Raw genomic sequence first — 26,679 nt, forward strand, 5'->3', positions numbered from 1 at the left:
CCCGCAGGGACACGGGTGATGAACCAGGAAAATCTGTTTCTAGGACAGCTCCCAAAACAGGTTATTATAGGTCTCGTGGATAATGATGCATTTACCGGGGTTTACAACAAGAACACCTTTAACTTTAAACATTATAACGCGGAATTTATAGCATTGTACGTCGATGGTGTGCAGGTTCCATCCAGACCTTTTCAACCTGACTTTGAAAACGGCAATGCGGTTCGTGAATATTACAGTCTAGTACTGGCTACGGGTCGCCATCTCAAGGATCAAACTCTGCTGATCGATCGCCGGGAATACTGCAGCGGTTACACCCTGTATGGTTTCAACCTGACCCCTGACGAAGAGTGTGGACAACATATTTCACTGATGAAGACGGGCAATATGCGTTTGGAGATGCGTTTCAAGCAGCCTCTACCACACACTGTAAATATGGTCGTGTATGCTGTGTTTGACAACATTATTGAGGTGAGTCAGAGGAGAAACGTTCCGTATGATTATTATTAAAATGAACACCAGAGAGCTCAACCACATCATGAATGCCCTGGCCGGCTCACGGAAACTGTTTCAAGGAGTCTACGCCTGCGATCAGCTGCCTAAATTTAAGATCAAGAATTTACCTGCAATGTACATAATCAACACACACCCTAAAAATATGCCCGGAGAACATTGGCTGGCTATTTATCTAAGGGAGGACCACCGTGGTGAATTTTTTGATTCCTATGCAAACCCCCCGGATTTCAGACCTTTCCCTCGGAAGATCAATAACTTTCTGCTCAACAACTGTCAAGAAACCATTTACAGCGGTCGTCAAGTACAAAGTCTTCAGACCTTCACTTGTGGTCAGCACTGTGTGTACTAGCACGCATGCACCGCGGGTTGTTTCCGCCCGGTTTCGAACCAGGGACCTTTCGCGTGTGAGGCGAACGTGATAGCCACTACACTACGGAAACCGACCTGTCCTGGTGTTTCGAATGGCTCCCATCGAAGCCGGCTGGTAAAACGCGCACAGGCGTTTCCCGTGGGCCAGCCTGTGAGATAAAGGTTTCTACACTCACCTAAAGGATTATTAGGAACACCTGTTCAATAACCAACCAATCATATGGCAGTTGCTTCAATGCATTTAGGGGTGTGGTCCTGGTCAAGACAATCTCCTGAACTCCAAACTGAAAGTCTGAATGGGAAAGAAAGGTGATTTAAGCAATTTTGAGCGTGGCATGGTTGTTGGTGCCAGACGGGCTGGTCTGAGTATTTCACAATCTGCTCAGTTACTGGGATTTTCACGCACAACCATTTCTAGGGTTTACAAAGAATGGTGTGAAAAGGGAAAAACATCCAGTATGCGGCAGTCCTGTGGGCGAAAATGCCTTGTTGATGCTAGAGGTCAGAGGAGAATGGGCCGACTGATTCAAGCTGATAGAAGAGCAACTTTGACTGAAATAACCACTCGTTACAACCGAGGTATGCAGCAAAGCATTTGTGAAGCCACAACACGTACAACCTTGAGGCGGATGGGCTACAACAGCAGAAGACCCCACCGGGTACCACTCATCTCCACTACAAATAGGAAAAAGAGGCTACAATTTGCACAAACTCACCAAAATTGGACAGTTGTTGCCTGGTCTGATGAGTCTCGATTTCTGTTGAGACATTCAGATGGTAGAGTCAGAATTTGACGTAAACAGAATGAGAACATGGATCCATCATGCCTTGTTACCACTGTGCAGGCTGGTGGTGGTGGTGTAATGGTGTGGGGGATGTTTTCTTGGCACACTTTAGGCTCCTTAGTGCCAATTGGGCATCGTTTAAATGCCACGGCCTACCTGAGCATTGTTTCTGACCATGTCCATCCCTTTATGACCACCATGTACCCATCCTCTGATGGCTACTTCCAGCAGGATAATGCACCATGTCACAAAGGTTGAATCATTTCAAATTGGTTTCTTGAACATGACAATGAGTTCACTGTACTAAACTGGCCCCCACAGTCACCAGATCTCAACCCAATAGAGCATCTTTGGGATGTGGTGGAACGGGAGCTTCGTGCCCTGGATGTGCATCCCACAAATCTCCATCAACTGCAAGATGCTATCCTATCAATTTGGGCCAACATTTCTAAAGAATGCTTTCAGCACCTTGTTGAATCAATGCCACGTAGAATTAAGTCAGTTCTGAAGGCGAAAGGGTGTCAAACATAGTATTAGTATGGTGTTCCTAATAATCCTTTAGGTGAGTGTATTTTCACTGACCTATTTTGCATTGCTCAAGGACACATCAGGACACTTTGGAAACTATTTCAAAGGAAGAACGCCCTGAGCTATGACAAGACTTACACTTACCCCAACAAGGTGATGCTCAATGGCTTGTTCAAACAGCTGCTGCTCGTCTTGTGCCACCATCAGACAATCACAGAGCTATTGTGCCTTCTACACCTTACGGTAGCTTTACTTTAACAATAATAATGACGGCGACCACGACGACAAAAAGAAAAACAAGAACAACAACAACAACAACAAGAACAATAACATCATCATCAGATTTTAATTAAAAGTGGCTACACCAGCGTTTACAATTTCAACCTGTCGACGGACGGACGCTCTGAGTCCAACAATTTCGGGAACTCCAATGAAGAAAAGCCACCTACCGCCTCTGGGGAACCACGAGGGCAAGCAGGACGAAAAGGGCCGGCCCACAGCAGGCTCTTTCCGCCCGGTTTCAAACCGGGGACCTTTCGTGCGTTAGGCGAACGTGATAGCCACTACACTACGGAAACCAACCCATCCTGGTGTTTCGAATAACTCCTATCGAAGCCGGCTGGTAAAACGCACACAGGCGTTTCCCGTGGGCCAGCCTGTGAGATAAAGGTTTCTATTTTCACTGACCTATTTTGCATTGCTCAAGGGCACATCAGGACACTTTGGAAACTCTTTCAAAGGAAGAACGCCCTGAGCAATGACAAGACTTACACTTACCCCAACAAGGTGATGCTCAATGGCTTGTTCAAACAGCTGCTGCTCGTCTTGTGCCACCATCAGACAATCACAGAGCTATTGTGCCTTCTGCACCTTACGGTAGCAACAAATCTAACTACTGCTTTACTTTAACATTAATAATGACGGCGACTACGACGACAACAAGAACAACAACAACAACAACAACATCAACAAGAACAACAACAACATCATCATCATCATCATCAGATTTTAATTAAAAGTGGCTACACCAGCGTTTACAATTTCAACCTGTCGACGGACGGACGCTCTGAGTGCACCGATTTCGGGATACTTCGGAAACTCTTTCAAAGGCAGGACGCCCTGCGATCAGACAGTGCCTGCACTTAGCCCAACAAGGTGATGCTGAATGGCTTGTTCAAACGGCTGGTGGTCTTCCGTCACCACCAGACTATCAGAGCTATTTTGCGCCTTCAACTACATAAGAGTAACAGCAATGTCACCGATCCTGCTACGGTCGTATTGCAACAGCAACGACATGTATCGATTTTAAAAGTGTCAGTTCCAGCGCCTCGCAAAGCTACCCTTCTGCGATCATTTGTTCTCAAGGTCAGGATTTCTTGCCACTCCGAGGAAGAGAAAACGACGGCCGGCCATGGGGCAGAGAGATGAGGACGGGTAACACGGCACTGGCACGCGTGCACCGCGGGTTGTTTCCGCCCAGTTTCGAACCAGGGACTTCTCGCGTGTGAGGCGAACATGATAGCCACTACACTACAGAAACCAACCTGTCCTGGGGTTTCGATTGGCTCCCATCGAAGCAGGCTGGTAAAACGCGCACAGGCGTTTCCCGTGGGCCTGCCTGTGAGATAAAGGTTTCTATTTTCACTGACCTATATTGCATTGCTCAAGGGCACATCAGGACACTTTGGAAACTCTTTTAAAGGAAGAATGCCCTGAGCTATGACAAGACTTACACTTACCCCAACAAGGTGATGCTCAATGGCTTGTTCAAACAGCTGCTGCTCGTCTTGTGCCACCATCAGACAATCACAGAGCTATTGTGCCTTTCGCGTGTTAGGCGAACGTGATAACCGCTACACTACGGAAACTGACACCGCCACGTCTTGCTTCAAACGGTTACCGTTGAAGCCTGCTGGTAAAACGGGCTCAGGCATTTCAGGTCGGCTAGACTGTGAGATGGCGTCTGAAGTGCCGCGAAAGGATGCCATTTTCACAGACCTGTTTGGCATTGCTAAAGGGCACATCAGGACACTTCGGAAACTCTTTCAAAGGCAGGACGCCCTGCGCTCTGACAGTGCCTGCACTTAGCCCAACAAGGTGATGCTGAATGGCTTGTTCAAACGGCTGGTGGTCTTCCGTCACCACCAGACTATCAGAGCTATACTGCGCCTTCAACTACATAAGAGTAGATAGTAGGGTTTTTTGGGCGCGGCCTATTTTGTTATGACGTATGCCCTAAGCTTATTAATATTCCTACGTCATAATTGGGGGGCGTGATTTTAGGTAGAGTTATTTCCTTAATTATTCCTACGTCATATCCGTCAGAAAGTGTACACCCATAAAACCCTGAACATCAAGGCCACCCATAAATACCCCCACCCCTCTGAAGGCAACGCCCCGAAACTCTCCTCTCTATTTAAGAACCCGCGCTGCTTTTAGGCAATACCTCTTTAATTCTCAGCATCAGAAACATCCCGCTTCTTCAACATGTCCAGCGACATCAACATGAAACCCCGCAAGAAACAATCCCGGGCAAGGGTTCCTGTACTCACCAATTTGAAGATTGAACGCTCCTGGGTGTTGTTCTGGGGGGCTCGACGGGGTTACCGCTTTAAAAGGGATCCCAGCTATGTTGGAGTGGAGCTTTTTGCTTTGGGAGAGAAGGAGGGTACGTTGGAACCTTTTGAGACGGTAATTGAATACTCTTATGAGGACTGGTTGAAGGTGATGGCCTGGAGAGATCTGGGGCTTGTGGATAAGACTCTAGAAGGCTTGCAAGAGGGTCCAAGAGAATGCGAAATGGAGTCTCCGACTCAGGGTTTTGAAAGGTGTGAATGGGAAAGCTTGCAGAACTACGGTAGAGTGGTGAAGAGTCTATCTCTAACTACAGATCGTAAGGTTTTGTTTAGCAGTACCCTGATTACAAACCCTATTGAAGGGGGTGTGGAGGATCCAGAAAAACAGGTTACTGAAATTATGTTTGACGCCGTGGACTGGCCGTTCTTGAAAGAGGTCATAAACTGTATAAATGATGGTTTTGACATCTTGACCAAATGTTCGCAACTGGATTTGGTTAGAAGGAGAATATGCTGGATTATGGATTATATATCCCCCTTGAATGACGACGACGATGATAAAACAGACGACGTGTGGGGTTTTGGAGGGGGGTCTGACGGCTCAGGGGCTACTCTCTTCTAAGAGGGCGGTGTGTCGTGACGTAGTGAAGAGATAGGATAAAAGGCGCAACAATTCAATCATGGTTTAAAATTAAAGAGAATGTCTTACCTGAAAGCTGCGGACGTCGACAGGCTCTACAGGCCTCTTCAAACCCGGGATCACCCCTGGTTCTATTCCCCAGATTTTGTATACACTCTGGAACCCTTTGACTGCGGTTACTCTCCAAGACCTCAGACCCTGGACTGCTTCTGCAACTGGTTCTGTCATCAACACTCTGCAGCTAACCTGAGAGCGCTATTACACCATGTGCTTGACAGAAAAGTAGCCAACGCGAGCCTTTTCTCTACAGATTTAACCATCGATGAGGATCAACTTTCAAACCTGGAAAAGTTAATGGCTGCTGTAACAAAGACCGGGGGGTACGAACACTGGGATGAAGCGCTCAAGGGGGCCAAGAATGATATTAGGCCATTTCATCAACATCTGTATGACCTTTTACTGAGCATGTTTAATACACCTCTGTTTACTTTTAAAATAGGTCATATTGTTGTTTTATTTACATATGTAACTGAGGTGTGTGCCTACAAGATAAAGAAACAGGTATATTTGTTGATATAGATCAAGTAACCAATCATCTGATTTCTTTTTGTCTGGACCGTAGAAAAAATTGTTGTGTATGTTATACTTTTCTCAAATGTCTAAAAAGGGGTATCTGCTCTCCTGAAGTTGAATAAAAAACCTTGTATAAAAACTTTGCGCATAGTGTGGGTCTGTGTGGTTATTTGACAGAATGACTCGGCAAGCTCCCCAAATGCAGGAACTATACTACAACCCAGCCAAGATTGGGGGTTTGGCGGGTAAGAAGGGTTTTCAAAGAGGACTCGCTGAGGCCGGAGTGAAGGTTAATGATGTGGTTGTTTCAGAATGGTTACGGGAACAAGACGCCTATACCTTACATAAACCTCTCAGGATTAACTTTAAAAGAAACCGCGTATATGCAACTGACATAGACTCACAATGGCAAATGGATCTAGTCGATATGTCAAATTTATCAAAACATAACAATGGTCACAAATTGATGTTGATGTGTATCGATGTGTTATCAAAATATGCCTGGGCTCGCATTCTACATAATAAAACAGGTCGGGCGGTGACAAGGGCCTTTGAGGATATATTGTCCCAGGGTCGATGTCCTAAAAAACTGCAGACTGATAAAGGAAAAGAGTTTCTCAACAGAGAATTTCAGAATCTACTGAAGAGACACAAAATACATCATTTCACCACCGGTAATGAGCTTAGGGCATCGGTAGTGGAGAGGTTTAACCGCACCATAAAGACCAAAATGTGGAGATATTTTACAGCGGTCAACACGTTCAAGTATTTTGATAAAGTTCAGGATTTTATCGATGCTTACAACCAAGGGTATCACACCAGTATTAAAATGAAGCCTAAAGATGTTGATCAAAGTAATTCTTTTAAGGTCTATAAAAAATTATACGGACCATTTATTAAGAAGGGAAAAACTACTTATAAGTTCAACATCGGTGATGTGGTTCGCGTTTCAAAGCTAAGGAGTACTTTTGCCAAAGGTTATGAAGAAACATTTTCTGACGAATATTTTACAGTTACCGAACAGTTGGCTAGAGACCCACCCGTGTACCGGTTAAAAGACTATGACGGGGAGGATATAGAAGGAACGTTTTACGAAGCCGAGTTACAAAAAATTATTGTGGGTAAAGACAGTGTATACAGAGTTGAAAAGATATTAGCTGAAAAAACCCAGAACCGGAAAAAATATGTGTTGATGAAATGGCTTGGATGGCCTGAAAAGTTCAATAGTTGGGTCCCGGAACAACAGGTTTGCGATATTCAATCCTTATAACAACTTGCCCGCGGGTGTGTTGTGGGCATTACTTTCGATACTCAAGATGGAATCAGGAGGCTTCTACGTGACTCTACCCAGTAACGCCTCTCTCGATATATACCCTAAAAATGAAATATCCAGTTACACGGTACAATTTGGAAAATCTATAGATCTAAGGGGGTCGTGGGAAGTGGGGTTGGCGGAAATACAGTATCCTTACACTTGGGCTGTTTTACAAGATAAGGATGCCACCTTCGCCATTTTTGATGATGTTAAAAAGAGTCAATGGACATTCACGATACAAGGAGGTTATTATGACAATGTGGATAAAATATTAGATGAGATGCATAAACAGTTCTCAGAAGGCACCCCCAACATCAAGCTATATTACAACCCTATTAAAAACAGAGTGTACAAGGTGTCAAAACCAGGTATTAGCATTCAAACCAGCGGCCAACTGGGGCGTATATTTGGGATCTATTCTGACACAGAGAGCAGGTTCTCAGAAGTGGTGGGGCGGCTTTTACACTCTTTATGTGTATACGGATATCATAACCCACCAGAGGGTCGGGGATAGTTATGTCCCCCTTTTGAGAAATGTACTTATTAAAGGTAAAAGCAATGACATGGTCACAATTACTTATGACAAGCCACACTACGTACCAGTCTCAAAGACCCAATTTGACAACATCACGATCGAAGTAAAATCGGATCAGAATATCAACGTACCCTTCCGCTTCAGTAAAGTTATTGTCAAACTACATTTTCGACCCCTGAAACAGTTTGTACATTATTAAAATGGCTACCTCGAGGGGTTATGTAGATCCTAGCGCCTATGTGGATTATTACAAGATGCAAGCCGGGAACGGCTTGCCCGGTTTTGTAGGAGCCCCCACAATGTATGGCGCCGGTCTAGGAGGACTCTTTCATGGTCTCTTTAGAATGGCCGTACCCCTGCTTAAGAGAGGCTTTGCTATAGCCAGACCCCACTTGAAATCAGCGGCTAAAAATATTGTTAGTGACGTGTTCACCAATGTTATGAACCGGGCAGCTAGCCATGAGCATCAGGAGGGTTCGGGTCTCATGGTAATGGCGAGGAGGGGGGGTAAAAGAAGAAACAGCATGTGTCCACCAGGGCGACGAAGATCCGTGGCTAACAAAAAACGAAGAATCTCTCATTCTCCAACATATCGTGGAAACACTCGGAGAAGGAAGCAGCACAAGAAAAAACCTGCAAAAAGAAAGTCTCAAAGAAAGAAAAATAGAGCCTCAGGATACATCTTTTAAACATGTCTTTTGTCAACAGTCTATCGGAAGAATGCGTCAAATCAGAACTGGATCTGTTTACAGTTCCATACACTCAAACGAGTATAGATAAGATCATATATGTAGAGATTCCCCCTCTTTCTGCAATTTCAGACACGGCCCCTCTGGAGTTTTTTATAGCTGGCAATGGCGAGGATTATATTGATTTGAATAACACATTTATTTTAATGAACTGTAAAGTGACTGATTAGGATGGCGATGCAATCGAGAAGACGGCCAACGCTGGGGTCATCAATTAATCAATTACCCGGTGGCCACCATGTTTTCACAGGTGGATGTGACCCTGGGAGATCGGCTCATTAGTCAAAGCAGCAATACTTACCCCTATAGAGTCATGATGGAGTGTATCCTTAATTATAGTGAGGAGACCCTAAGCAAACAGTTCAGCCCCGGCCTTCTCTTCAAAGACATCCCGGAAGCTATGGACGACAAGGATCCAGAGGGACTCAATAAGGGTTTGCAAAAAAGATCGGCCTCTTCAACAGAAGGGAGGACCTTTGAGCTAATGGGGCATATCCATGCAGACATATTTTTCCAAGAAAAACTCATGCTCAACGGGGTAGACATTAAAATTAAAATGATCCGTAGTAAAAGTGCTTTTTGTCTGATGACCCCTGATACGGAAAAATATAAACTGACCATATTATCGGCCTCGCTGTTTGTGAAATAAGTGTCCGTCTCCCCGGCGGTTAAACTAGGACACGCGCTGGCGTTAGTGACGGCAAACGCCAAGTACCCGATCGAAAGAGTCTATATGAAAGTCCACAGTATCCCCGCAGGGACACGGGTGATGAACCAGGAAAATCTGTTTCTAGGACAGCTCCCAAAACAGGTTATTATAGGTCTCGTGGATAATGATGCATTTACCGGGGTTTACAACAAGAACACCTTTAACTTTAAACATTATAACGCGGAATTTATAGCATTGTACGTCGATGGTGTGCAGGTTCCATCCAGACCTTTTCAACCTGACTTTGAAAACGGCAATGCGGTTCGTGAATATTACAGTCTAGTACTGGCTACGGGTCGCCATCTCAAGGATCAAACTCTGCTGATCGATCGCCGGGAATACTGCAGCGGTTACACCCTGTATGGTTTCAACCTGACCCCTGACGAAGAGTGTGGACAACATATTTCACTGATGAAGACGGGCAATATGCGTTTGGAGATGCGTTTCAAGCAGCCTCTACCACACACTGTAAATATGGTCGTGTATGCTGTGTTTGACAACATTATTGAGGTGAATCAGAGGAGAAACGTTCCGTATGATTATTATTAAAATGAACACCAGAGAGCTCAACCACATCATGAATGCCCTGGCCGGCTCACGGAAACTGTTTCAAGGAGTCTACGCCTGCGATCAGCTGCCTAAATTTAAGATCAAGAATTTACCTGCAATGTACATAATCAACACACACCCTAAAAATATGCCCGGAGAACATTGGCTGGCTATTTATCTAAGGGAGGACCACCGTGGTGAATTTTTTGATTCCTATGCAAACCCCCCGGATTTCAGACCTTTCCCTCGGAAGATCAATAACTTTCTGCTCAACAACTGTCAAGAAACCATTTACAGCGGTCGTCAAGTACAAAGTCTTCAGACCTTCACTTGTGGTCAGCACTGTGTGCACTAGCACGCATGCACCGCGGGTTGTTTCCGCCCGGTTTCGAACCAGGGACCTTTCGCGTGTGAGGCGAACGTGATAGCCACTACACTACGGAAACCGACCTGTCCTGGTGTTTCGAATGGCTCCCATCGAAGCCGGCTGGTAAAACGCGCACAGGCGTTTCCCGTGGGCCAGCCTGTGAGATAAAGGTTTCTACACTCACCTAAAGGATTATTAGGAACACCTGTTCAATAACCAACCAATCATATGGCAGTTGCTTCAATGCATTTAGGGGTGTGGTCCTGGTCAAGACAATCTCCTGAACTCCAAACTGAAAGTCTGAATGGGAAAGAAAGGTGATTTAAGCAATTTTGAGCGTGGCATGGTTGTTGGTGCCAGACGGGCTGGTCTGAGTATTTCACAATCTGCTCAGTTACTGGGATTTTCACGCACAACCATTTCTAGGGTTTACAAAGAATGGTGTGAAAAGGGAAAAACATCCAGTATGCGGCAGTCCTGTGGGCGAAAATGCCTTGTTGATGCTAGAGGTCAGAGGAGAATGGGCCGACTGATTCAAGCTGATAGAAGAGCAACTTTGACTGAAATAACCACTCGTTACAACCGAGGTATGCAGCAAAGCATTTGTGAAGCCACAACACGTACAACCTTGAGGCGGATGGGCTACAACAGCAGAAGACCCCACCGGGTACCACTCATCTCCACTACAAATAGGAAAAAGAGGCTACAATTTGCACAAACTCACCAAAATTGGACAGTTGTTGCCTGGTCTGATGAGTCTCGATTTCTGTTGAGACAGAATTTGACGTAAACAGAATGAGAACATGGATCCATCATGCCTTGTTACCACTGTGCAGGCTGGTGGTGGTGGTGTAATGGTGTGGGGGATGTTTTCTTGGCACACTTTAGGCTCCTTAGTGCCAATTGGGCATCGTTTAAATGCCACGGCCTACCTGAGCATTGTTTCTGACCATGTCCATCCCTTTATGACCACCATGTACCCATCCTCTGATGGCTACTTCCAGCAGGATAATGCACCATGTCACAAAGGTTGAATCATTTCAAATTGGTTTCTTGAACATGACAATGAGTTCACTGTACTAAACTGGCCCCCACAGTCACCAGATCTCAACCCAATAGAGCATCTTTGGGATGTGGTGGAACGGGAGCTTCGTGCCCTGGATGTGCATCCCACAAATCTCCATCAACTGCAAGATGCTATCCTATCAATTTGGGCCAACATTTCTAAAGAATGCTTTCAGCACCTTGTTGAATCAATGCCACGTAGAATTAAGTCAGTTCTGAAGGCGAAAGGGTGTCAAACATAGTATTAGTATGGTGTTCCTAATAATCCTTTAGGTGAGTGTATTTTCACTGACCTATTTTGCATTGCTCAAGGACACATCAGGACACTTTGGAAACTCTTTCAAAGGAAGAACGCCCTGAGCTATGACAAGACTTACACTTACCCCAACAAGGTGATGCTCAATGGCTTGTTCAAACAGCTGCTGCTCGTCTTGTGCCACCATCAGACAATCACAGAGCTATTGTGCCTTCTACACCTTACGGTAGCTTTACTTTAACAATAATAATGACGGCGACCACGACGACAAAAAGAAAAACAAGAACAACAACAACAACAACAAGAACAATAACATCATCATCAGATTTTAATTAAAAGTGGCTACACCAGCGTTTACAATTTCAACCTGTCGACGGACGGACGCTCTGAGTGCACCGATTTCGGGATACTTCGGAAACTCTTTCAAAGGCAGGACGCCCTGCGATCAGACAGTGCCTGCACTTAGCCCAACAAGGTGATGCTGAATGGCTTGTTCAAACGGCTGGTGGTCTTCCGTCACCACCAGACTATCAGAGCTATTTTGCGCCTTCAACTACATAAGAGTAACAGCAATGTCACCGATCCTGCTACGGTCGTATTGCAACAGCAACGACATGTATCGATTTTAAAAGTGTCAGTTCCAGCGCCTCGCAAAGCTACCCTTCTGCGATCATTTGTTCTCAAGGTCAGGATTTCTTGCCACTCCGAGGAAGAGAAAACGACGGCCGGCCATGGGGCAGAGAGATGAGGACGGGTAACACGGCACTGGCACGCGTGCACCGTGGGTTGTTTCCGCCCAGTTTCGAACCAGGGACTTCTCGCGTGTGAGGCGAACATGATAGCCACTACACTACAGAAACCAACCTGTCCTGGGGTTTCGATTGGCTCCCATCGAAGCAGGCTGGTAAAACGCGCACAGGCGTTTCCCGTGGGCCTGCCTGTGAGATAAAGGTTTCTATTTTCACTGACCTATATTGCATTGCTCAAGGGCACATCAGGACACTTTGGAAACTCTTTTAAAGGAAGAATGCCCTGAGCTATGACAAGACTTACACTTACCCCAACAAGGTGATGCTCAATGGCTTGTTCAAACAGCTGCTGCTCGTCTTGTGCCACCATCAGACAATCACAGAGCTATTGTGCCTTCTACACCTTACGGTAGCAACAAATCTAACTACTGCTTTACTTTAACAATAATAATGACGGCGACCACGATGACAACAAGAACAACAACAACAACATCATCATCATCATCATCATCATCATCAGATTTTAATTAAAAGTGGCTACACCAGCGTTTACAATTTCAACCTGTCGACGGACGGACGCTCTGAGAGCACCGATTTCGGGCACTCCAATGAAGAAAAGCTACCCACCGCCTCCGGGGAACCACGAGGGCAAACAGGACGAAAAGGGCCGGCCCACAGCAGGCTGTTTCCGCCCGGTTTCGAACCGGGGACCTTTCGCGTGTTAGGCGAACGTGATAACCGCTACACTACGGAAACTGACACCGCCACGTCTTGCTTCAAACGGTTACCGTTGAAGCCTGCTGGTAAAACGGGCTCAGGCATTTCAGGTCGGCTAGACTGTGAGATGGCGTCTGAAGTGCCGCGAAAGGATGCCATTTTCACAGACCTGTTTGGCATTGCTAAAGGGCACATCAGGACACTTCGGAAACTCTTTCAAAGGCAGGACGCCCTGCGCTCTGACAGTGCCTGCACTTAGCCCAACAAGGTGATGCTGAATGGCTTGTTCAAACGGCTGGTGGTCTTCCGTCACCACCAGACTATCAGAGCTATACTGCGCCTTCAACTACATAAGAGTAGATAGTAGGGTTTTTTGGGCGCGGCCTATTTTGTTATGACGTATGCCCTAAGCTTATTAATATTCCTACGTCATAATTGGGGGGCGTGATTTTAGGTAGAGTTATTTCCTTAATTATTCCTACGTCATATCCGTCAGAAAGTGTACACCCATAAAACCCTGAACATCAAGGCCACCCATAAATACCCCCACCCCTCTGAAGGCAACGCCCCGAAACTCTCCTCTCTATTTAAGAACCCGCGCTGCTTTTAGGCAATACCTCTTTAATTCTCAGCATCAGAAACATCCCGCTTCTTCAACATGTCCAGCGACATCAACATGAAACCCCGCAAGAAACAATCCCGGGCAAGGGTTCCTGTACTCACCAATTTGAAGATTGAACGCTCCTGGGTGTTGTTCTGGGGGGCTCGACGGGGTTACCGCTTTAAAAGGGATCCCAGCTATGTTGGAGTGGAGCTTTTTGCTTTGGGAGAGAAGGAGGGTACGTTGGAACCTTTTGAGACGGTAATTGAATACTCTTATGAGGACTGGTTGAAGGTGATGGCCTGGAGAGATCTGGGGCTTGTGGATAAGACTCTAGAAGGCTTGCAAGAGGGTCCAAGAGAATGCGAAATGGAGTCTCCGACTCAGGGTTTTGAAAGGTGTGAATGGGAAAGCTTGCAGAACTACGGTAGAGTGGTGAAGAGTCTATCTCTAACTACAGATCGTAAGGTTTTGTTTAGCAGTACTCTGATTACAAACCCTATTGAAGGGGGTGTGGAGGATCCAGAAAAACAGGTTACTGAAATTATGTTTGACGCCGTGGACTGGCCGTTCTTGAAAGAGGTCATAAACTGTATAAATGATGGTTTTGACATCTTGACCAAATGTTCGCAACTGGATTTGGTTAGAAGGAGAATATGCTGGATTATGGATTATATATCCCCCTTGAATGACGACGACGATGATAAAACAGACGACGTGTGGGGTTTTGGAGGGGGGTCTGACGGCTCAGGGGCTACTCTCTTCTAAGAGGGCGGTGTGTCGTGACGTAGTGAAGAGATAGGATAAAAGGCGCAACAATTCAATCATGGTTTAAAATTAAAGAGAATGTCTTACCTGAAAGCTGCGGACGTCGACAGGCTCTACAGGCCTCTTCAAACCCGGGATCACCCCTGGTTCTATTCCCCAGATTTTGTATACACTCTGGAACCCTTTGACTGCGGTTACTCTCCAAGACCTCAGACCCTGGACTGCTTCTGCAACTGGTTCTGTCATCAACACTCTGCAGCTAACCTGAGAGCGCTATTACACCATGTGCTTGACAGAAAAGTAGCCAACGCGAGCCTTTTCTCTACAGATTTAACCATCGATGAGGATCAACTTTCAAACCTGGAAAAGTGAATGGCTGCTGTAACAAAGACCGGGGGATACGAACACTGGGATGAAGCGCTCAAGGGGGCCAAGAATGATATTAGGCCATTTCATCAACATCTGTATGACCTTTTACTGAGCATGTTTAATACACCTCTGTTTACTTTTAAAATAGGTCATATTGTTGTTTTATTTACATATGTAACTGAGGTGTGTGCCTACAAGATAAAGAAACAGGTATATTTGTTGATATAGATCAAGTAACCAATCATCTGATTTCTTTTTGTCTGGACCGTAGAAAAAATTGTTGTGTATGTTATACTTTTCTCAAATGTCTAAAAAGGGGTATCTGCTCTCCTGAAGTTGAATAAAAAACCTTGTATAAAAACTTTGCGCATAGTGTGGGTCTGTGTGGTTATTTGACAGAATGACTCGGCAAGCTCCCCAAATGCAGGAACTATACTACAACCCAGCCAAGATTGGGGGTTTGGCGGGTAAGAAGGGTTTTCAAAGAGGACTCGCTGAGGCCGGAGTGAAGGTTAATGATGTGGTTGTTTCAGAATGGTTACGGGAACAAGACGCCTATACCTTACATAAACCTCTCAGGATTAACTTTAAAAGAAACCGCGTATATGCAACTGACATAGACTCACAATGGCAAATGGATCTAGTCGATATGTCAAATTTATCAAAACATAACAATGGTCACAAATTGATGTTGATGTGTATCGATGTGTTATCAAAATATGCCTGGGCTCGCATTCTACATAATAAAACAGGTCGGGCGGTGACAAGGGCCTTTGAGGATATATTGTCCCAGGGTCGATGTCCTAAAAAACTGCAGACTGATAAAGGAAAAGAGTTTCTCAACAGAGAATTTCAGAATCTACTGAAGAGACACAAAATACATCATTTCACCACCGGTAATGAGCTTAGGGCATCGGTAGTGGAGAGGTTTAACCGCACCATAAAGACCAAAATGTGGAGATATTTTACAGCGGTCAACACGTTCAAGTATTTTGATAAAGTTCAGGATTTTATCGATGCTTACAACCAAGGGTATCACACCAGTATTAAAATGAAGCCTAAAGATGTTGATCAAAGTAATTCTTTTAAGGTCTATAAAAAATTATACGGACCATTTATTAAGAAGGGAAAAACTACTTATAAGTTCAACATCGGTGATGTGGTTCGCGTTTCAAAGCTAAGGAGTACTTTTGCCAAAGGTTATGAAGAAACATTTTCTGACGAATATTTTACAGTTACCGAACAGTTGGCTAGAGACCCACCCGTGTACCGGTTAAAAGACTATGACGGGGAGGATATAGAAGGAACGTTTTACGAAGCCGAGTTACAAAAAATTATTGTGGGTAAAGACAGTGTATACAGAGTTGAAAAGATATTAGCTGAAAAAACCCAGAACCGGAAAAAATATGTGTTGATGAAATGGCTTGGATGGCCTGAAAAGTTCAATAGTTGGGTCCCGGAACAACAGGTTTCCGATATTCAATCCTTATAACAACTTGCCCGCGGGTGTGTTGTGGGCATTACTTTCGATACTCAAGATGGAATCAGGAGGCTTCTACGTGACTCTACCCAGTAACGCCTCTCTCGATATATACCCTAAAAATGAAATATCCAGTTACACGGTACAATTTGGAAAATCTATAGATCTAAGGGGGTCGTGGGAAGTGGGGTTGGCGGAAATACAGTATCCTTACACTTGGGCTGTTTTACAAGATAAGGATGCCACCTTCGCCATTTTTGATGATGTTAAAAAGAGTCAATGGACATTCACGATACAAGGAGGTTATTATGACAATGTGGATAAAATATTAGATGAGATGCATAAACAGTTCTCAGAAGGCACCCCCAACATCAAGCTATATTACAACCCTATTAAAAACAGAGTGTACAAGGTGTCAAAACCAGGTATTAGCATTCAAACCAGCGGCCAACTGGGGCGTATATTTGGGATCTATTCTGACACAGAGAGCAGGTTCTCAGAAGTGGTGGGGCGGCTTTTACACTCTTTATGTGTATACGGATATCATAACCCACCAGAGGGTCGGGGATAGTTATGTCCCCCTTTTGAGAAATGTACTTATTAAAGGTAAAAGCAATGACATGGTCACAATTACTTATGACAAGCCACACTACGTACCAGTCTCAAAGACCCAATTTGACAACATCACGATCGAAGTAAAATCGGATCAGAATATCAACGTACCCTTCCGCTTCAGTAAAGTTATTGTCAAACTACATTTTCGACCCCTGAAACAGTTTGTACATTATTAAAATGGCTACCTCGAGGGGTTATGTAGATCCTAGCGCCTATGTGGATTATTACAAGATGCAAGCCGGGAACGGCTTGCCCGGTTTTGTAGGAGCCCCCACAATGTATGGCGCCGGTCTAGGAGGACTCTTTCATGGTCTCTTTAGAATGGCCGTACCCCTGCTTAAGAGAGGCTTTGCTATAGCCAGACCCCACTTGAAATCAGCGGCTAAAAATATTGTTAGTGACGTGTTCACCAATGTTATGAACCGGGCAGCTAGCCATGAGCATCAGGAGGGTTCGGGTCTCATGGTAATGGCGAGGAGGGGGGGTAAAAGAAGAAACAGCATGTGTCCACCAGGGCGACGAAGATCCGTGGCTAACAAAAAACGAAGAATCTCTCATTCTCCAACATATCGTGGAAACACTCGGAGAAGGAAGCAGCACAAGAAAAAACCTGCAAAAAGAAAGTCTCAAAGAAAGAAAAATAGAGCCTCAGGATACATCTTTTAAACATGTCTTTTGTCAACAGTCTATCGGAAGAATGCGTCAAATCAGAACTGGATCTGTTTACAGTTCCATACACTCAAACGAGTATAGATAAGATCATATATGTAGAGATTCCCCCTCTTTCTGCAATTTCAGACACGGCCCCTCTGGAGTTTTTTATAGCTGGCAATGGCGAGGATTATATTGATTTGAATAACACATTTATTTTAATGAACTGTAAAGTGACTGATTAGGATGGCGATGCAATCGAGAAGACGGCCAACGCTGGGGTCATCAATTAATCAATTACCCGGTGGCCACCATGTTTTCACAGGTGGATGTGACCCTGGGAGATCGGCTCATTAGTCAAAGCAGCAATACTTACCCCTATAGAGTCATGATGGAGTGTATCCTTAATTATAGTGAGGAGACCCTAAGCAAACAGTTCAGCCCCGGCCTTCTCTTCAAAGACATCCCGGAAGCTATGGACGACAAGGATCCAGAGGGACTCAATAAGGGTTTGCAAAAAAGATCGGCCTCTTCAACAGAAGGGAGGACCTTTGAGCTAATGGGGCATATCCATGCAGACATATTTTTCCAAGAAAAACTCATGCTCAACGGGGTAGACATTAAAATTAAAATGATCCGTAGTAAAAGTGCTTTTTGTCTGATGACCCCTGATACGGAAAAATATAAACTGACCATATTATCGGCCTCGCTGTTTGTGAAATAAGTGTCCGTCTCCCCGGCGGTTAAACTAGGACACGCGCTGGCGTTAGTGACGGCAAACGCCAAGTACCCGATCGAAAGAGTCTATATGAAAGTCCACAGTATCCCCGCAGGGACACGGGTGATGAACCAGGAAAATCTGTTTCTAGGACAGCTCCCAAAACAGGTTATTATAGGTCTCGTGGATAATGATGCATTTACCGGGGTTTACAACAAGAACACCTTTAACTTTAAACATTATAACGCGGAATTTATAGCATTGTACGTCGATGGTGTGCAGGTTCCATCCAGACCTTTTCAACCTGACTTTGAAAACGGCAATGCGGTTCGTGAATATTACAGTCTAGTACTGGCTACGGGTCGCCATCTCAAGGATCAAACTCTGCTGATCGATCGCCGGGAATACTGCAGCGGTTACACCCTGTACGGTTTCAACCTGACCCCTGACGAAGAGTGTGGACAACATATTTCACTGATGAAGACGGGCAATATGCGTTTGGAGATGCGTTTCAAGCAGCCTCTACCACACACTGTAAATATGGTCGTGTATGCTGTGTTTGACAACATTATTGAGGTGAATCAGAGGAGAAACGTTCCGTATGATTATTATTAAAATGAACACCAGAGAGCTCAACCACATCATGAATGCCCTGGCCGGCTCACGGAAACTGTTTCAAGGAGTCAACGCCTGCGATCAGCTGCCTAAATTTAAGATCAAGAATTTACCTGCAATGTACATAATCAACACACACCCTAAAAATATGCCCGGAGAACATTGGCTGGCTATTTATCTAAGGGAGGACCATCGTGGTGAATTTTTTGATTCCTATGCAAACCCCCCGGATTTCAGACCTTTCCCTCGGAAGATCAATAACTTTCTGCTCAACAACTGTCAAGAAACCATTTACAGCGGTCGTCAAGTACAAAGTCTTCAGACCTTCACTTGTGGTCAGCACTGTGTGCACTAGCACGCATGCACCGCGGGTTGTTTCCGCCCGGTTTCGAACCAGGGACCTTTCGCGTGTGAGGCGAACGTGATAGCCACTACACTACGGAAACCGACCTGTCCTGGTGTTTCGAATGGCTCCCATCGAAGCCGGCTGGTAAAACGCGCACAGGCGTTTCCCGTGGGCCAGCCTGTGAGATAAAGGTTTCTACACTCACCTAAAGGATTATTAGGAACACCTGTTCAATAACCAACCAATCATATGGCAGTTGCTTCAATGCATTTAGGGGTGTGGTCCTGGTCAAGACAATCTCCTGAACTCCAAACTGAAAGTCTGAATGGGAAAGAAAGGTGATTTAAGCAATTTTGAGCGTGGCATGGTTGTTGGTGCCAGACGGGCTGGTCTGAGTATTTCACAATCTGCTCAGTTACTGGGATTTTCACGCACAACCATTTCTAGGGTTTACAAAGAATGGTGTGAAAAGGGAAAAACATCCAGTATGCGGCAGTCCTGTGGGCGAAAATGCCTTGTTGATGCTAGAGGTCAGAGGAGAATGGGCCGACTGATTCAAGCTGATAGAAGAGCAACTTTGACTGAAATAACCACTCGTTACAACCGAGGTATGCAGCAAAGCATTTGTGAAGCCACAACACGTACAACCTTGAGGCGGATGGGCTACAACAGCAGAAGACCCCACCGGGTACCACTCATCTCCACTACAAATAGGAAAAAGAGGCTACAATTTGCACAAACTCACCAAAATTGGACAGTTGTTGCCTGGTCTGATGAGTCTCGATTTCTGTTGAGACAGAATTTGACGTAAACAGAATGAGAACATGGATCCATCATGCCTTGTTACCACTGTGCAGGCTGGTGGTGGTGGTGTAATGGTGTGGGGGATGTTTTCTTGGCACACTTTAGGCTCCTTAGTGCCAATTGGGCATCGTTTAAATGCCACGGCCTACCTGAGCATTGTTTCTGACCATGTCCATCCCTTTATGACCACCATGTACCCATCCTCTGATGGCTACTTCCAGCAGGATAATGCACCATGTCACAAAGGTTGAATCATTTCAAATTGGTTTCTTGAACATGACAATGAGTTCACTGTACTAAACTGGCCCCCACAGTCACCAGATCTCAACCCAATAGAGCATCTTTGGGATGTGGTGGAACGGGAGCTTCGTGCCCTGGATGTGCATCCCACAAATCTCCATCAACTGCAAGATGCTATCCTATCAATTTGGGCCAACATTTCTAAAGAATGCTTTCAGCACCTTGTTGAATCAATGCCACGTAGAATTAAGTCAGTTCTGAAGGCGAAAGGGTGTCAAACATAGTATTAGTATGGTGTTCCTAATAATCCTTTAGGTGAGTGTATTTTCACTGACCTATTTTGCATTGCTCAAGGACACATCAGGACACTTTGGAAACTCTTTCAAAGGAAGAACGCCCTGAGCTATGACAAGACTTACACTTACCCCAACAAGGTGATGCTCAATGGCTTGTTCAAACAGCTGCTGCTCGTCTTGTGCCACCATCAGACAATCACAGAGCTATTGTGCCTTCTACACCTTACGGTAGCTTTACTTTAACAATAATAATGACGGCGACCACGACGACAAAAAGAAAAACAAGAACAACAACAACAACAACAAGAACAATAACATCATCATCAGATTTTAATTAAAAGTGGCTACACCAGCGTTTACAATTTCAACCTGTCGACGGACGGACGCTCTGAGTCCAACAATTTCGGGAACTCCAATGAAGAAAAGCCACCTACCGCCTCTGGGGAACCACGAGGGCAAGCAGGACGAAAAGGGCCGGCCCACAGCAGGCTCTTTCCGCCCGGTTTCAAACCGGGGACCTTTCGTGCGTTAGGCGAACGTGATAGCCACTACACTACGGAAACCAACCCGTCCTGGTGTTTCGAATAACTCCTATCGAAGCCGGCTGGTAAAACGCACACAGGCGTTTCCCGTGGGCCAGCCTGTGAGATAAAGGTTTCTATTTTCACTGACCTATTTTGCATTGCTCAAGGGCACATCAGGACACTTTGGAAACTCTTTCAAAGGAAGAACGCCCTGAGCAATGACAAGACTTACACTTACCCCAACAAGGTGATGCTCAATGGCTTGTTCAAACAGCTGCTGCTCGTCTTGTGCCACCATCAGACAATCACAGAGCTATTGTGCCTTCTGCACCTTACGGTAGCAACAAATCTAACTACTGCTTTACTTTAACATTAATAATGACGGCGACTACGACGACAACAAGAACAACAACAACAACAACAACATCAACAAGAACAACAACAACATCATCATCATCATCATCAGATTTTAATTAAAAGTGGCTACACCAGCGTTTACAATTTCAACCTGTCGACGGACGGACGCTCTGAGTGCACCGATTTCGGGATACTTCGGAAACTCTTTCAAAGGCAGGACGCCCTGCGATCAGACAGTGCCTGCACTTAGCCCAACAAGGTGATGCTGAATGGCTTGTTCAAACGGCTGGTGGTCTTCCGTCACCACCAGACTATCAGAGCTATTTTGCGCCTTCAACTACATAAGAGTAACAGCAATGTCACCGATCCTGCTACGGTCGTATTGCAACAGCAACGACATGTATCGATTTTAAAAGTGTCAGTTCCAGCGCCTCGCAAAGCTACCCTTCTGCGATCATTTGTTCTCAAGGTCAGGATTTCTTGCCACTCCGAGGAAGAGAAAACGACGGCCGGCCATGGGGCAGAGAGATGAGGACGGGTAACACGGCACTGGCACGCGTGCACCGCGGGTTGTTTCCGCCCAGTTTCGAACCAGGGACTTCTCGCGTGTGAGGCGAACATGATAGCCACTACACTACAGAAACCAACCTGTCCTGGGGTTTCGATTGGCTCCCATCGAAGCAGGCTGGTAAAACGCGCACAGGCGTTTCCCGTGGGCCTGCCTGTGAGATAAAGGTTTCTATTTTCACTGACCTATATTGCATTGCTCAAGGGCACATCAGGACACTTTGGAAACTCTTTTAAAGGAAGAATGCCCTGAGCTATGACAAGACTTACACTTACCCCAACAAGGTGATGCTCAATGGCTTGTTCAAACAGCTGCTGCTCGTCTTGTGCCACCATCAGACAATCACAGAGCTATTGTGCCTTCTACACCTTACGGTAGCAACAAATCTAACTACTGCTTTACTTTAACAATAATAATGACGGCGACCACGATGACAACAAGAACAACAACAACAACATCATCATCATCATCATCATCAGATTTTAATTAAAAGTGGCTACACCAGCGTTTACAATTTCAACCTGTCGACGGACGGACGCTCTGAGAGCACCGATTTCGGGCACTCCAATGAAGAAAAGCTACCCACCGCCTCCGGGGAACCACGAGGGCAAACAGGACGAAAAGGGCCGGCCCACAGCAGGCTGTTTCCGCCCGGTTTCGAACCGGGGACCTTTCGCGTGTTAGGCGAACGTGATAACCGCTACACTACGGAAACTGACACCGCCACGTCTTGCTTCAAACGGTTACCGTTGAAGCCTGCTGGTAAAACGGGCTCAGGCATTTCAGGTCGGCTAGACTGTGAGATGGCGTCTGAAGTGCCGCGAAAGGATGCCATTTTCACAGACCTGTTTGGCATTGCTAAAGGGCACATCAGGACACTTCGGAAACTCTTTCAAAGGCAGGACGCCCTGCGCTCTGACAGTGCCTGCACTTAGCCCAACAAGGTGATGCTGAATGGCTTGTTCAAACGGCTGGTGGTCTTCCGTCACCACCAGACTATCAGAGCTATACTGCGCCTTCAACTACATAAGAGTAGATAGTAGGGTTTTTTGGGCGCGGCCTATTTTGTTATGACGTATGCCCTAAGCTTATTAATATTCCTACGTCATAATTGGGGGGCGTGATTTTAGGTAGAGTTATTTCCTTAATTATTCCTACGTCATATCCGTCAGAAAGTGTACACCCATAAAACCCTGAACATCAAGGCCACCCATAAATACCCCCACCCCTCTGAAGGCAACGCCCCGAAACTCTCCTCTCTATTTAAGAACCCGCGCTGCTTTTAGGCAATACCTCTTTAATTCTCAGCATCAGAAACATCCCGCTTCTTCAACATGTCCAGCGACATCAACATGAAACCCCGCAAGAAACAATCCCGGGCAAGGGTTCCTGTACTCACCAATTTGAAGATTGAACGCTCCTGGGTGTTGTTCTGGGGGGCTCGACGTGGTTACCGCTTTAAAAGGGATCCCAGCTATGTTGGAGTGGAGCTTTTTGCTTTGGGAGAGAAGGAGGGTACGTTGGAACCTTTTGAGACGGTAATTGAATACTCTTATGAGGACTGGTTGAAGGTGATGGCCTGGAGAGATCTGGGGCTTGTGGATAAGACTCTAGAAGGCTTGCAAGAGGGTCCAAGAGAATGCGAAATGGAGTCTCCGACTCAGGGTTTTGAAAGGTGTGAATGGGAAAGCTTGCAGAACTACGACAGACGACGTGTGGGGTTTTGGAGGGGGGTCTGACGGCTCAGGGGCTACTCTCTTCTAAGAGGGCGGTGTGTCGTGACGTAGTGAAGAGATAGGATAAAAGGTGCAACAATTCATTCATGGTTTAAAATTAAAGAGAATGTCTTACCCGAAAGCTGCGGACGTCGACAGGCTCTACAGGCCTCTTCAAACCCGGGATCACCCCTGGTTCTATTCCCCAGATTTTGTATACACTCTGGAACCCTTTGACTGTGGTTACTCTCCAAGACCTCAGACCCCGGTCCCTCAGGACGAAACAACATGCGGTGCGATGGATGTCCAAATGAGTCTCGGGGATCCCCAGCCTCTGGAGCTCATGGAGGGCCTTGATTTTGCCGAACTGTCTACCGTCTGTGCGTCTCAGGAGGGGGTCAGTCCAATGGATGGAGAAACACCCCACAAACCACCAGGCGACCCAATGAGCATCGGACTGTCCCGGGGGCGTGATGAAGACGCAGGATTTTTGCCCGGGGTATGTGACCAAGTAAGCAGAGTGGTTAAAAGCACCCTGGTGTATATTCTGAGTGCTCTCATCGACCGAGCTCTGAATGAAGTCTGTCGGGGGTGTGAAGTGAATCACCCCAGTCAGTTGAGACACAGTTGTTTGTTTGAACCAGACCGTTACTATTTCCTGTTCTATTTCAACGTGTTTTACAGAAGACTGAACAAACCGTGGCTGAAACCGGCACTAATCAAGGCGCTCTCTTACTCCCACATACATGTCACTGTGGGACAAGTCCAGAAAATCATAGATGAGATTTTGCTGGAGCTGAAAAAGGAGCCGTTTATAATAGAGAAACTTGGGCAGCTGCTCAATGACCTGGATGAGCCGAGTAGAAAAACCGCTGGCAAGCTAAAAGCTTATTTCTTCCGTAAAGAAGTTAAAGCTGGGGGCAGCGACGAAGAATTCGACATCTACGCCACTGATTCAGACTCTGACCTGAACTAAGGGACTTTGAACATGGGGAATGTTCTGGACTGCTTCTGCAACTGGTTCTGTCATCAACACTCAGCAGCTAACCTGAGAGCGCTATTACACCATGTGCTTGACAGAAAAGTAGCCAACGCGAGCCTTTTCTCTACAGATTTAACCATCGATGAGGATCAACTTTCAAACCTGGAAAAGTGAATGGCTGCTGTAACAAAGACCGGGGGGTACGAACACTGGGATGAAGGGCTCAAGGGGGCCAAGAATGATATTAGGCCATTTCATCAACATCTGTATGACCTTTTACTGAGCATGTTTAATACACCTCTGTTTACTTTTAAAATAGGTCATATTGTTGTTTTATTTACATATGTAACTGAGGTGTGTGCCTACAAGATAAAGAAACAGGTATATTTGTTGATATAGATCAAGTAACCAATCATCTGATTTATTTTTGTCTGGACCGTAGAAAAAATTGTTGTGTATGTTATACTTTTCTCAAATGTCTAAAAAGTGGTATCTGCTCTCCTGAAGTTGAATAAAAAACCTTGTATAAAAACTTTGCGCATAGTGTGGGTCTGTGTGGTTATTTGACAGAATGACTCGGCAAGCTCCCCAAATGCAGGAACTATACTACAACCCAGCCAAGATTGGGGGTTTGGCGGGTAAGAAGGGTTTTCAAAGAGGACTCGCTGAGGCCGGAGTGAAGGTTAATGATGTGGTTGTTTCAGAATGGTTACGAGAACAAGACGCCTATACCTTACATAAACCTCTCAGGATTAACTTTAAAAGAAACCGCGTATATGCAACTGACATAGATTCACAATGGCAAATGGATCTAGTCGATATGTCAAATTTATCAAAACATAACAATGGTCACAAATTGATGTTGATGTGTATCGATGTGTTATCAAAATATGCCTGGGCTCGCATTCTACATAATAAAACAGGTCGGGCGGTGACAAGGGCCTTTGAGGATATATTGTCCCAGGGTCGATGTCCTAAAAAACTGCAGACTGATAAAGGAAAAGAGTTTCTCAACAGAGAATTTCAGAATCTACTGAAGAGACACAAAATACATCATTTCACCACCGGTAATGAGCTTAGGGCATCGGTAGTGGAGAGGTTTAACCGCACCATAAAGACCAAAATGTGGAGATATTTTACAGCGGTCAACACGTTCAAGTATTTTGATAAAGTTCAAGATTTTATCGATGCTTACAACCAAGGGTATCACACCAGTATTAAAATGAAGCCTTTAGATGTTGATCAAAGTAATTCTTTTAAGGTCTATAAAAAATTATACCGACCATTTATTAAGAAGGGAAAAACTACTTATTAGTTCAACATCGGTGATGTGGTTCGCGTTTCAAAGCTAAGGAGTACTTTTGCCAAAGGTTATGAAGAAACATTTTCTGACGAATATTTTACAGTTACCGAACAGTTGGCTAGAGACCCCCCCGTGTACCGGTTAAAAGACTATGACAGGGAGGATATAGAAGGAACGTTTTACGAAGCCGAGTTACAAAAAATTATTGTGGGTAAAGACAGTGTATACAGAGTTGAAAAGATATTAGCTGAAAAAACCCAGAACCGGAAAAAATATGTGTTGATGAAATGGCTTGGATGGCCTGAAAAGTTCAATAGTTGGGTCCCGGAACAACAGGTTTGCGATATTCAATCCTTATAACAACATGCCCGCGGGTGTGTTGGGGGCATTACTTTCGATTCTCAAGATGGAATCAGGAGGCTTCTACGTGACTCTACCCAGTAATGCCTCTCTCGATATATATCCTAAAAATGAAATATCCAGTTACACGGTACAATTTGGAAAATCTATAGATCTAAGGGGGTCGTGGGAAGTGGGGTTGGCGGAAATACAGTATCCTTACACTTGGGCTGTTTTACAAGATAAGGATGCCACCTTCGCCATTTTTGATGATGTTAAAAAGAGTCAATGGACATTCACGATACAAGGAGGTTATTATGACAATGTGGATAAAATATTAGATGAGATGCATAAACAGTTCTCAGAAGGCACCCCCAACATCAAGCTATATTA

General features: G+C 45.2%; 5 non-coding genes across 5 annotated transcripts; all 5 read right to left on the reverse strand.

The window, feature by feature from the left end:
* Nucleotides 1–880: 880 nt before the first annotated feature.
* On the reverse strand, nucleotides 881–953 carry trnav-cac (transfer RNA valine (anticodon CAC)). The gene has a single exon. It is a non-coding gene; the product is annotated as a tRNA-Val (tRNA).
* A 9,261-nt stretch (nucleotides 954–10,214) lies between these two features.
* On the reverse strand, nucleotides 10,215–10,287 carry trnav-cac (transfer RNA valine (anticodon CAC)). Its single transcript has one exon. It is a non-coding gene; the product is annotated as a tRNA-Val (tRNA).
* A 2,674-nt stretch (nucleotides 10,288–12,961) lies between these two features.
* Nucleotides 12,962–13,034, reverse strand: trnav-aac (transfer RNA valine (anticodon AAC)). The gene has a single exon. It is a non-coding gene; the product is annotated as a tRNA-Val (tRNA).
* A 6,151-nt stretch (nucleotides 13,035–19,185) lies between these two features.
* Nucleotides 19,186–19,258, reverse strand: trnav-cac (transfer RNA valine (anticodon CAC)). Its single transcript has one exon. It is a non-coding gene; the product is annotated as a tRNA-Val (tRNA).
* Nucleotides 19,259–22,589: 3,331 nt separating this feature from the next.
* Nucleotides 22,590–22,662, reverse strand: trnav-aac (transfer RNA valine (anticodon AAC)). Its single transcript has one exon. It is a non-coding gene; the product is annotated as a tRNA-Val (tRNA).
* Nucleotides 22,663–26,679: the final 4,017 nt, after the last annotated feature.

Source organism: Amia ocellicauda, chromosome 11, assembly GCF_036373705.1.
Source record: "Amia ocellicauda isolate fAmiCal2 chromosome 11, fAmiCal2.hap1, whole genome shotgun sequence".
Lineage (NCBI taxonomy): Eukaryota > Metazoa > Chordata > Actinopteri > Amiiformes > Amiidae > Amia > Amia ocellicauda.